The sequence below is a fragment of the Mauremys reevesii genome, linkage group 5 (genome assembly GCF_016161935.1).
Source record: "Mauremys reevesii isolate NIE-2019 linkage group 5, ASM1616193v1, whole genome shotgun sequence".
Lineage (NCBI taxonomy): Eukaryota > Metazoa > Chordata > Testudines > Geoemydidae > Mauremys > Mauremys reevesii.
This window is the reverse complement of record NC_052627.1, coordinates 31,439,440-31,449,594: the sequence shown is the minus strand read 5'-3', so window position 1 is coordinate 31,449,594 and position 10,155 is coordinate 31,439,440. Positions and strand designations below refer to the sequence as shown.

Here is a 10,155-nt window from a genome sequence, read left to right as displayed (position 1 = left end):
AAGTTTTGGAGAACCTGATTAGTCTATTTTTCTATAATAAATAGCATTCTCAACAGTTACAACAGCATCAATATGGTGACATTTTTCCAAGCCGCTACTGTGGGTGCATGTGCCTCTCTCCATTTTGGCAATTACGCTTTTGCTCCCATTAGGGCAACTAAGGGTTTATCTTCACTGTGATAAAGACTTAGGGAGGGATTCTATCTGCTACTATTGCTCCTGTACAATACGACAAAAGCCCCTTAGCCAGCACAGGCATCCTTGCAAGTCCTGGCATGGGGTGGGGAGTTGTCATGAGAATTCCCTTTTTACCCAAAACATGTGTAGCTGTGGAGATTCTTCACTGCGGCGGAGCAGCCCACAGACAGCAGGGGGAAGGTGGATGATTTAGAGAAGCTCCTGGCTGCTCTGCTTTATGCTGGGGACTGTTTTGGTCCCCAGAGCAGCCTGAATCAGATGAGTGCAAAGGTGACATAAATCCTCTTCTCCTGAGCTGTGCCACACTGTGCCGTGCCTTGTGGAGGTTCAGCACAGATCTCAGCCCTAGTTTTTAAATCACCGTTTCTGAAGTGATACAGTGTGTCCTTGTCTACACTTGCACCTATGCAATGTTCAGCACTGGTTCAGTTGCACCTATTGCTGACGCCTGTGGTCAGCAAACATGTCTTTTGCAATGTTGAAACGGCTTAAGAGTAATTAGGTTTTTTAAACCAGTTTTATCTGAAGCCCTGAGTTGTCACCAAATAGGGACTAATGGCCAGAGCCTACTGAAGTCAATGCAAGTGATTCCAGCTGTGGATCAGGCTCTAAACTGTAATGGACTGGCTGAGCCTGAGTGTCCCAGCACAGTGTTGTGAATCTGCTGGGGGTGAATATGCTGCTGCTCTTTTCCTCCTGCTCAGCAGGGATACAAGTCACCAGGAGGAGAAGTTGCCATGGCAGTTGGAAGGCAGTTGGTGAGGAGGGAGGACAGGGAGGGGGTGCCTGGGGCCCTAGCGGGAGCAGGGTGGCAGCTCGAGGAGGGTGCTTGGGGCCCTGGCGGGAGCAGGGTGGCAGCTCAAGGAGGGTGCCTGGGGCCCTGGTGGGAGGAGGGTGGCAGCTCAAGGAGGGTGCCTGGGGCCTGGGCGGGAGCAGGGTGGCAGCTCGAGGAGGGTGCTTGGGGCCCTGGCGGGAGCAGGGTGGCAGCTCGAGGAGGGTGCTTGGGGCCCTGGCGGGAGCAGGGTGGCAGCTCGAGGAGGGTGCCTGGGGCCCTGGCGGGAGCAGGGTGGCAGCTCGAGGAGGGTGCTTGAGGCCCTAGCAGGAGCAGGGTGGCAGCTGGCGGGAGGAGGGTGCCTGGGGCCCTGGCAGGAGCAGGGTGGCAGCTCGAGGAGGGTGCTTGGGGCCCTGGCGGGAGCAGGGTGGCAGCTCGAGGAGGGTGCTTGAGGCCCTAGCAGGAGCAGGGTGGCAGCTGGCGGGAGGAGGGTGCCTGGGGCCCTGGCAGGAGCAGGGTGGCAGCTCGAGGAGGGTGCTTGGGGCCCTGGCGGGAGCAGAGTAGCAGCTCGAGGAGGGTGCTTGGGGCCCTGGCGGGAGCAGGGTGGCAGCTCGAGGAGGGTGCTTGAGGCCCTAGCAGGAGCAGGGTGGCAGCTGGCGGGAGGAGGGTGCCTGGGGCCCTGGCAGGAGCAGGGTGGCAGCTCGAGGAGGGTGCTTGGGGCCCTGGCGGGAGCAGAGTAGCAGCTCGAGGAGGGTGCTTGGGGCCCTGGCGGGAGCAGGGTGGCAGCTCGAGGAGGGTGCTTGAGGCCCTAGCAGGAGCAGGGTGGCAGCTGGCGGGAGGAGGGTGCCTGGGGCCCTGGCAGGAGCAGGGTGGCAGCTCGAGGGTGCTTGGGGCCCTGGCGGGAGCAGGGTGGCAGCTCGAGGAGGGTGCTTGGGGCCCTGGCGGGAGCAGGGTGGCAGCTCGAGGAGGGTGCTTGGGGCCCTGGCGGGAGCAGGGTGGCAGCTCGAGGAGGGTGCTTGGGGCCCTGGCGGGAGCAGGGTGGCAGCTCGAGGAGGGTGCTTGAGGCCCTAGCGGGAGCAGGGTGGCAGCTGGCGGGAGGAGGGTGCCTGGGGCCCTGGCAGGAGCAGGATGGCAGCTCGAGGAGGGTGCTTGGGGCCCTGGCGGGAGCAGAGTAGCAGCTCGAGGAGGGTGCTTGGGGCCCTGGCGGGAGCAGGGTGGCAGCTCGAGGAGGGTGCTTGGGGCCCTGGCGGGAGCAGGGTGGCAGCTCGAGGAGGGTGCTTGGGGCCCTGGCGGGAGCAGGGTGGCAGCTCGAGGAGGGTGCTTGGGGCCCTGGCAGGAGCAGGGTGGCAGCTCGAGGAGGGTGCTTGGGGCCCTGGCGGGAGCAGGGTGGCAGCTCGAGGAGGGTGCTTGGGGCCCGGGCGGGAGCAGGGTGGCAGCTCGAAGAGGGTGCTTGGGGCCCGGCCGGGAGCAGGGTGGCAGCTCGAGGAGGGTGCTTGGGGCCCTGGCAGGAGCAGGGTGGCAGCTCGAGGAGGGTGCTTGGGGCCCTGTCAGGAGCAGGGTGGCAGCTCGAGGAGGGTGCTTAGGGCCCTGGCAGGAGCAGGGTGGCAGCTCGAGGAGAGTGCTTGGGGCCCTGGCGGGAGCAGGGTGGCAGCTCAAGGAGGGTGCTTGGGGCCCGGGCGGGAGCAGGGTGCTTAGGGATCTTTGAGCAGTAGCTGGAGGCACCGGGAGGAGTTCTGTTTGGCGCTTGCCAGGTGCCTGTCTAGCAGCTGAAAGCCCTACAGCACTTGCCTAGGAGTGGTACCTGACATGCTATGGGGGACTGATGACTGCAGTGCAACAGCGCTCACAATAGTGGGTGATAATTTTTTTTGTTTAGGGATACATTTTATAGCAAGGATATTATAAAGGCATAGGAAAATTCCCTCTCTCCTCCCTCCCAGCCCCAATGTTTACATAGGGATGTAAAATAAACAGCAAAAGACAACATTTACAATTTCCCAAACAACTACACCCTAAACCGGTCATGCAGAGAAATCTGTCCAGAACTTACTTTTTTTAAACCCATTGTTTTCTACATAGAAAAAGATAATATTGTTAAGGGAGCTGTATTTTCAAGTTCTTAAGAATATTACAAAAACTTAGAGTGAAAGAAAATTAAAACTGACAATATGTCTTTGATTTACACTTGAATCAAACCCTGCTTGAATCTCACTCAAGAAAAAGGAAGGCTTTACAATAACTTTTGATCTCCTCCACCAGGCACACATGCACATTAACACACGATCTGCTTAGGAATTTTCCTCCCATTGAATATTTTTTCCCCCATAATTTCAAACAGGAACACTTTTTTTCTTTAAATTAACGACATTGGATCCCAGGATGTTCAACAGGGGAAAAGCAGGGAAAAAACAAAACAAACAAACAAAGCAAAATACATAGGGAGACAGAATTTAGGATCATCACATTTGAAACTCCTCTGTTGCTATACTACCCAGTGTTGTGGTGTTTAACAACTAGTAATCAGAGGATATTACTAAAGCCACTAAGTGTAAGGAGCTAGACAACAGCCCTGATACAACTTCATTGGTCTGATTCTCCTTTCACCTAACTTTTGTCTATTAGAAAACTTGCATGGGTAAACCTAAAATTGATCCAGTTACAATGGTGCAGCCCATAATATAGATACACTTAAACAGATTTAAATTGTCCTTAATCCAGTTTAAACTGATTTAAGTGCATCTCTATTAGGGATTTGCAGTGGTGTAACTAGATAGATTTTTAATTACATTGATGGATGTTTTGTTATATAGACAGCGCCTTACACCCATTTTACCCTAGTGTAACTGTTTTATTGGAATTATTCCAGTATAAGAGAGAGGGAATTAAGGCCCACACATTATAACTACATCTGCAAAGAGGCTACAAAGGGCCTTAAGAAAATATTTATTTTACAGAGTCATTGTATTGTATTTATGTTCCATTTATTTAATTTCTTAATCTGTGCTTCAGATTTATTTACTTTATGTTATTTATTTTAGTGAATGTAGTTCTCTTGAAAGCTACTGAATGGGCCAGGACACAAATCTCTGTTTCTCCCAGAACAGTTGTAACACACACTGTGGCAATGCAAGGTCCCTACACTGCCTCACAACCTGGATCATATTTGTGGTGAGAGGGCAACTCCGCCTCCATGTCCATTTTTAACTTGGCATGCCTTCTGAGACAGTCAACATTTCTTCCAGATACTCAAGGGTTAAATCAATAGCGAGTGCACTCTTCTTCCCCTGCTAAAAGCAAGGGGTCAGCTCCCCCTCCTCTCTTTGGCTGGGGTAAGCAGTGCTCCCCTTTCTCCTTGGCTGGTGCAGTGAGAGCTCCTCACTCCTGTGTGTCTACTTTAACCATTGCAAATAGTCACAGTGATGTTTTGTGATGCAAAGATATATCCACTGGAAACTGGACTATGAACACCAACTAAATTAATACAGAACTCAGTTGGTACGGCATTCTGGTCCCTTTCAAACTGTGTTGGATTAGAACTAGTATCCTAGCAGTATTAATAGTCTTAGAGCACATCAATTACAAATTCCTGGAGCCATCTATCAGGGCTGGTTCCACATACATATGGGGATTAGTGGTCAGAGCACAGGAAGTTCCAGGAACTTCCAGAGTTCTAATTATAGCTCAATTGTCTTCTTCTGTGACCAGTTTATTAACCTTACTGACATCTTTTCCCCAATCTCTTAAATGGGAGAAATATTTACCTACTTCTCAGGCTTGATGTAAGGATTATTTCCTTAGTCTCCACTTTGAAGAGAAAAAAGTGCTAATATTGGGATGCGTTAATCTGGGAGCAAATGGATCCTGTAGCATTTTATTTTATACTGCTCCTTATACTCTAGCAGAAGGCATCACTTGGTGCAGGGTATTTTACTAATTGGTGTAATAAAACGATGTTATGCATTGGGGAGATCTTCCTTCCAGTGATGTGATTCACCACACTCTGGATTCTACTGAATCATGCCTTCTTGAGACAGTTTTTACTGTTGGAGCTCATAAAAATATTTCAGAAAAATAAACAATATTTTAAACTTTTGGAATGTATCAGATTGTACTATTAGATATTGTCAACTTTTTTCTGTAGTAGAATGCACCCAATCTCCATTCCTTTACAAGGTCATCACCCTGCCCTAACCTGCACCCCTCACTTCACAATACACAAGTTGAATAGTGTGTAACTATACAGTGCTATCAATACACTTAGTATATATCAGGGGTCAGGGTGGGTGCAAGGATGTTTCGCACACTAGGCGAAACTTCCATCTGCACCCACCACGAGCCCTGTGGCAGCTCTCCAACCCCCACTCTGCCCTAAGGCGCCCCCCCGTGGTAGCTCCCCAACTCCCCTCCGCCCTGAGGTGCCCCCCCATGGAAGCTCCCCCTCTCTGCCCTGAGGCCCCTCCCCGCGGCAGCTCCCCCCGGCCCAGGAAGCCGTGTGGCAGCAAGGCGAGTGCAAGGATGTTTCGTGCCCTAGGCGAAACTTCCACCTTGTGCCCCCTCCCTGAGCCCTGTGGCAGCTCTCCACCCCTCCCCTCAGCCCTGAGGTGCCCCCCCAAGCTCCCCTCTGCCCTGAGGCCCCCCCCGTGGCAGCTCCCCCTGGCCCGGGGAGCCATGTGGCAGCTCCCCGCCTCAGCTCACCTCCGCTCCTCCTCCTCCCCGAGCACGCCGTCGCTGCTCCACTTCTCCCACCTCCCAGGCTTGCGGCGCCAATCAGCTGTTTGGCACCACAAGCCTGGGAGGGAGAGAAGCAGAGTGGGTCTGCGTGCTTAGGGGAGGAGGCGGAGCAGAGGTGAGCTGGGGCAGGGAGCGGTTCCCCTGCGAGCCGCGCCCCCCCTTACTTGCTGCAGGCGGCCCTCCTCACGCCCCCCTGCCCCAGGTCCCTCCGCCTAAATGCCGATGACGACTGGGGCGGCCCAAGATCCGGCCGCCGCAGTCGCCACCGAAGGACCCAAAATGCTGCCCCCTAAAGGCTAGCGCCTTTGGCGACCGCCTAGGTCACCTAATGGGTTGCACCAGCCCTGTCAGGGGTCCTCAAACTGGGGATCGGGACCCCTGAGGGGGTGATGAGGTTATTACATGGGGGGTCGCGAGCTGTCAGCCTCCACCCCATACCCCACTTTGTGTCCAGCATTTATAATGGTGTTAAATATATTTTAAAGTGTTTTTAATTTATAAGGGGAGGGGTCGCACTCAGATGCTTGCTGTGTGAAAGGGGTCAGTACAAAAGTTTGAGAACCACTGGTATGAGCCAGATCCTGAAATACTCACTCACAAGTAATCTTTACTCATGCAGCTTGTCCTAGTGATGTTCATGGGAGTACCTGAATGCATGAGAATTACTCATGTAAGTGATGATTGAAGATCAGGATGCATATTGTTTGAGACCAAAGGGAAAATTTTGCTGCAGAAGGGCACTTAATAAAATTGTTTGCCAGGTGGTGCAGCCTTCCTCCTTAGTTATGAATATGAGAAAGCCTTTTCGTTTAAGATAGGAAAATATATGAAGAGATTCCCCAACTCACCTCTCATGTCAGCAGTACATGTGGTCCTGCCTGCATGGGGTTTATCAAAAGCTAAAAAGGAAAAAATTAATGTGAGAGCCCTTCATTAAAATATTTCACTGTCAGCACATCATTGGACTGTTACAGGAACACAAAGTAAAATATTTTATTAGCAAATGAACTAATTTACAATTACTACCCAAAACAACCGCACATCTTACATCTGTTATGAAAAATAATGCAGCTATAAAGATTAATTGAGACCTTTCAGGGAAGTATGGTGATTCTTAATCATAAATGGAAAGGTCATCTTAGATGCTGTAAAAAGAAACTGAAAAAAAATTGATTGAAATACTTTGAGCCTGCGATGCTGTACAATCCCATGTGTCCACACACAAATGCAATCACCATTATTTACAACCATTGATTGTACCAGGGGTTACAATGCTTTGGATGAGGTCTTTAGCTCAGGTCTACATGAAGTGATATAATCAACGATAATTTTGCCCCAATGTGAACAGGAATACAGAGGCCCTGTTGTTGGCTCTGTTCAGCCAGTCCTCCTATCTCCATGCCACAATACAGTACCTTGAATTTAGAAATTACCCAAAAGCCAAGTGCTAGATAAGTATGCCATTGTGCTAATAGATAGTTGCTCCAGACATCCCAGGGTGCACTGGTACAACTTAAGTGGAGAGAAAGAATAGCTTCAGGGACAATATTGTCTTATATCTGATCAAATTCCTTGTTCATAGAATATTAGGGTTGGAAGGGACCTCAGGAGGTCATCTAGTCCAACCCCCTGCTCAAAGGATGACAAATCCCCAGACAGATTTTTGCCCCAAATGGCCCCCTCAGGGATTGAGCTCACAACCCTGGGTTTAGCAAGCCAATGCTCAAATCACTGAGCTATCCCTTACATGCTTAAAGACTGGCTTTTCTGTGATTTCTTGTCATTGTCACATAACACCTCTCCAAATACTGACCCAACCTGAAACCTGCTTGGTTTAAGATCCAATGAGATTATAACACAAAGTGGCAGAGCTGCACACTATGCTAGTTACATATATTCAAGACATATGCTTTGACACCCCACTCCCAAGAATCACCAAGCCAATGGCTGCAATCCAGAATTCCTAAGAAACCCCACCCTATGCCAACATTTAAGTGGGCGTGCAGATTGAAGGGAAAGCCAGTTGGAATAAATTAAAAGGAGAGCTTTTCCAGCTACCACTGAGTTATTTTAACTTTAAGTAATACCTCAATAACCATCCTTTCAAAATGGAAAAAGCAAATGATATCTACCTGTCACCTCTTTAGATTATAGGATCCAGCTCAGATTTCTGGAGCAAATAGCCTTAAGACGAGATATATTTGTAGCTACCAATTTCAAGCTATCACTACTTAGCACAAAAATATCTTTCCACTTCATTTTCTGAATAGGGAGTACTTTATACTTTTTTCTTCCTACACATTATTGGATCCATGTCTTGCATTCCCAGAGCACCAAGAGGACCTTGACCCTGCAACAGTTGTCCACAGGCACACATCTCCCACTGAAATAAACAGTGGGGTTCTGTTCACAGTGACTGCAGGATCAGGCTTCCAAAGAGCAGTTTGCAGCAGTGCATTTAAGCAAATATGATGAACTGATATGTGGAGAGGCTCATTGGAATTAATGACAAATTATGTAATAATCTGAGTAGCATGGTAATAATTAATAATGCTTTTGATGACAATTTCTAATTCTAAATAATTAGAAAGGATAATTCCATAATGGGCAAAAGAAAACGTTAACAGCATTTTACTGCTTTCCTCCCTTTTTACAGGTTTTTCCAGACCTGCTGCACTAAAATGAAGGGTGAGTAAAGACAAATATTTGGATTTAGTACAATGTAAACTTATTTCAACCTATGCATTATTCATGAACTATTGAATTCCATCAAGGCTTGCAAAAGCGACAAGTGATATTGGCTGCCTCCATTTTTGTGTGCCAAGTTTAAGACAATTTAAAGATCCCAGATTTTCAACAAGTGCTCAGCATAAACCCTCTGAAAATCAGGGCTCTTTAAGGTGTCTCAAGCTGAATACCCAAAAACTGAGGAACCCCAGATCACTAGTCACTTTTGAAAATCTTGTTCAACTATATCTTAAACCAGGGGTTGGCAACCTTTCAGAAGTGGTGTGCCGAGTCTTCATTTATTCACTCTAATTTAAGGTTTCGTGTGCCAGTAATACATTTTAATGTATTTAGAAGGTCTCTTTCTATAAGTCTATAATATATAACTAAACTATTGTTGTATGTAAAGTAAATAAGGTTTTTAAAATGTTTAAGAAGCTTCATTTAAAACTAAATTAAAATGCAGAGCCCACCAGACCAATGGCCAGGACCCGGGCAGTGTGAGTGCCATTGAAAATCAGGTCGCGTGCTGCCTTCGGCACCCGTGCCATAGGTTGCCTACCCCTGTCTTAAACTATTTGCTACTAGTTATTCAGTGTTGGCTCAGTTCTGCCACCCTTACTTACACTGAATAGTACCTTACTACAAACTAAGGGTTTAATCCAATTCCCCTTGAAGGTTGATTAGGCCCATAGTCCCATTCAGTGGGATTAAGAGTGACAGAATCAGGCCCCATGTGATTAATTTATTTAAGTCATATGCCAGCATGGTATTGTTTCTGAGACATAAAAAGGACCAGCACTTTCGGCACAAATAGAAAATACCAATATATGCACACAAATACCTATGTGTGTAAATATAGGCATTTGCACAAACAGGCTTTCCTCAACATTAATGTGAGCAAAAATCCACCCACACAAATCTTCTTGGTAATGTGAACATAAAGGAGTGTAAACGTGGCAAACTGGAAATGATTCACAAATCACAAAAATATTCAAGAAATAAATTCCCACTACTTAGCCAGTTGTACTCATTATGCATCAATAGCTTTATTTTTCAGTGTTTGAGAATAGCTTTTCACATAATTGGTGGAGTATTATTAGCAACTGAATGGTTGTCAGAAATCGCTATAGAAAAGCCAGCTGACTTTACAGTTCTGTTGCTCTTAACATGGATTGCAGTAAGGTTCTCTTCAAGTACCTGATTTATCTTAGATATGCATAATTTATAGACTTCGTTTATAAAACACCATCAAGGATCAATGCAGATATAAAAAATATCAACTATTGTAAATGCCTAAACAACAGCGATTGCAAAATGCCATGCTGTTCGTTTCCCAGAATGAACTACACACATTAATATGGGTTTAACACAGATTGTTTTCCTTAAATTATGCATGCCCTAACTGAAATACATGACTGTGCTGTGGAAAGAGCTACCCACACATGCATCAGCTAGTAGTGAATGTAAAAACTGTTAGTTCTTATACATTTCTACTAATTATATTGTCAGGTAACAAGAAAGAATAAAGCTGTTTCTTATCAGTGTTCAGATTAGACAAAAATAAAGAATGGATACGCTCTTCTCAAGACCCATTCATTTTTTCTAGCCAGGGGCGGCTCCAGGCCCCAGCACGCCAAGCACGTGCTTGGGGTGGCACGCCGGAGGGGGCGCTCTGCCGGTCGCTGGGAGAGTGGCAGGCGGTTCCAGTGGACCTCCCACAGGCA

The 10,155-nt window shown here is 47.9% G+C and overlaps 1 protein-coding gene across 1 annotated transcript in view; it reads left to right on the top strand.

Moving 5' to 3' along the window:
* Window positions 1–913: 913 nt before the first annotated feature.
* The window catches only part of SGMS2 (sphingomyelin synthase 2), an 82,252-nt gene continuing 73,010 nt past the window's right edge, over window positions 914–10,155 (top strand). The window contains exons 1-2 of the mRNA XM_039540688.1: window positions 914–956; window positions 8,358–8,389. The gene's annotated coding sequence lies outside the window, so the exon portion shown is untranslated. The remainder of the gene's footprint in view (window positions 957–8,357; window positions 8,390–10,155) is intronic.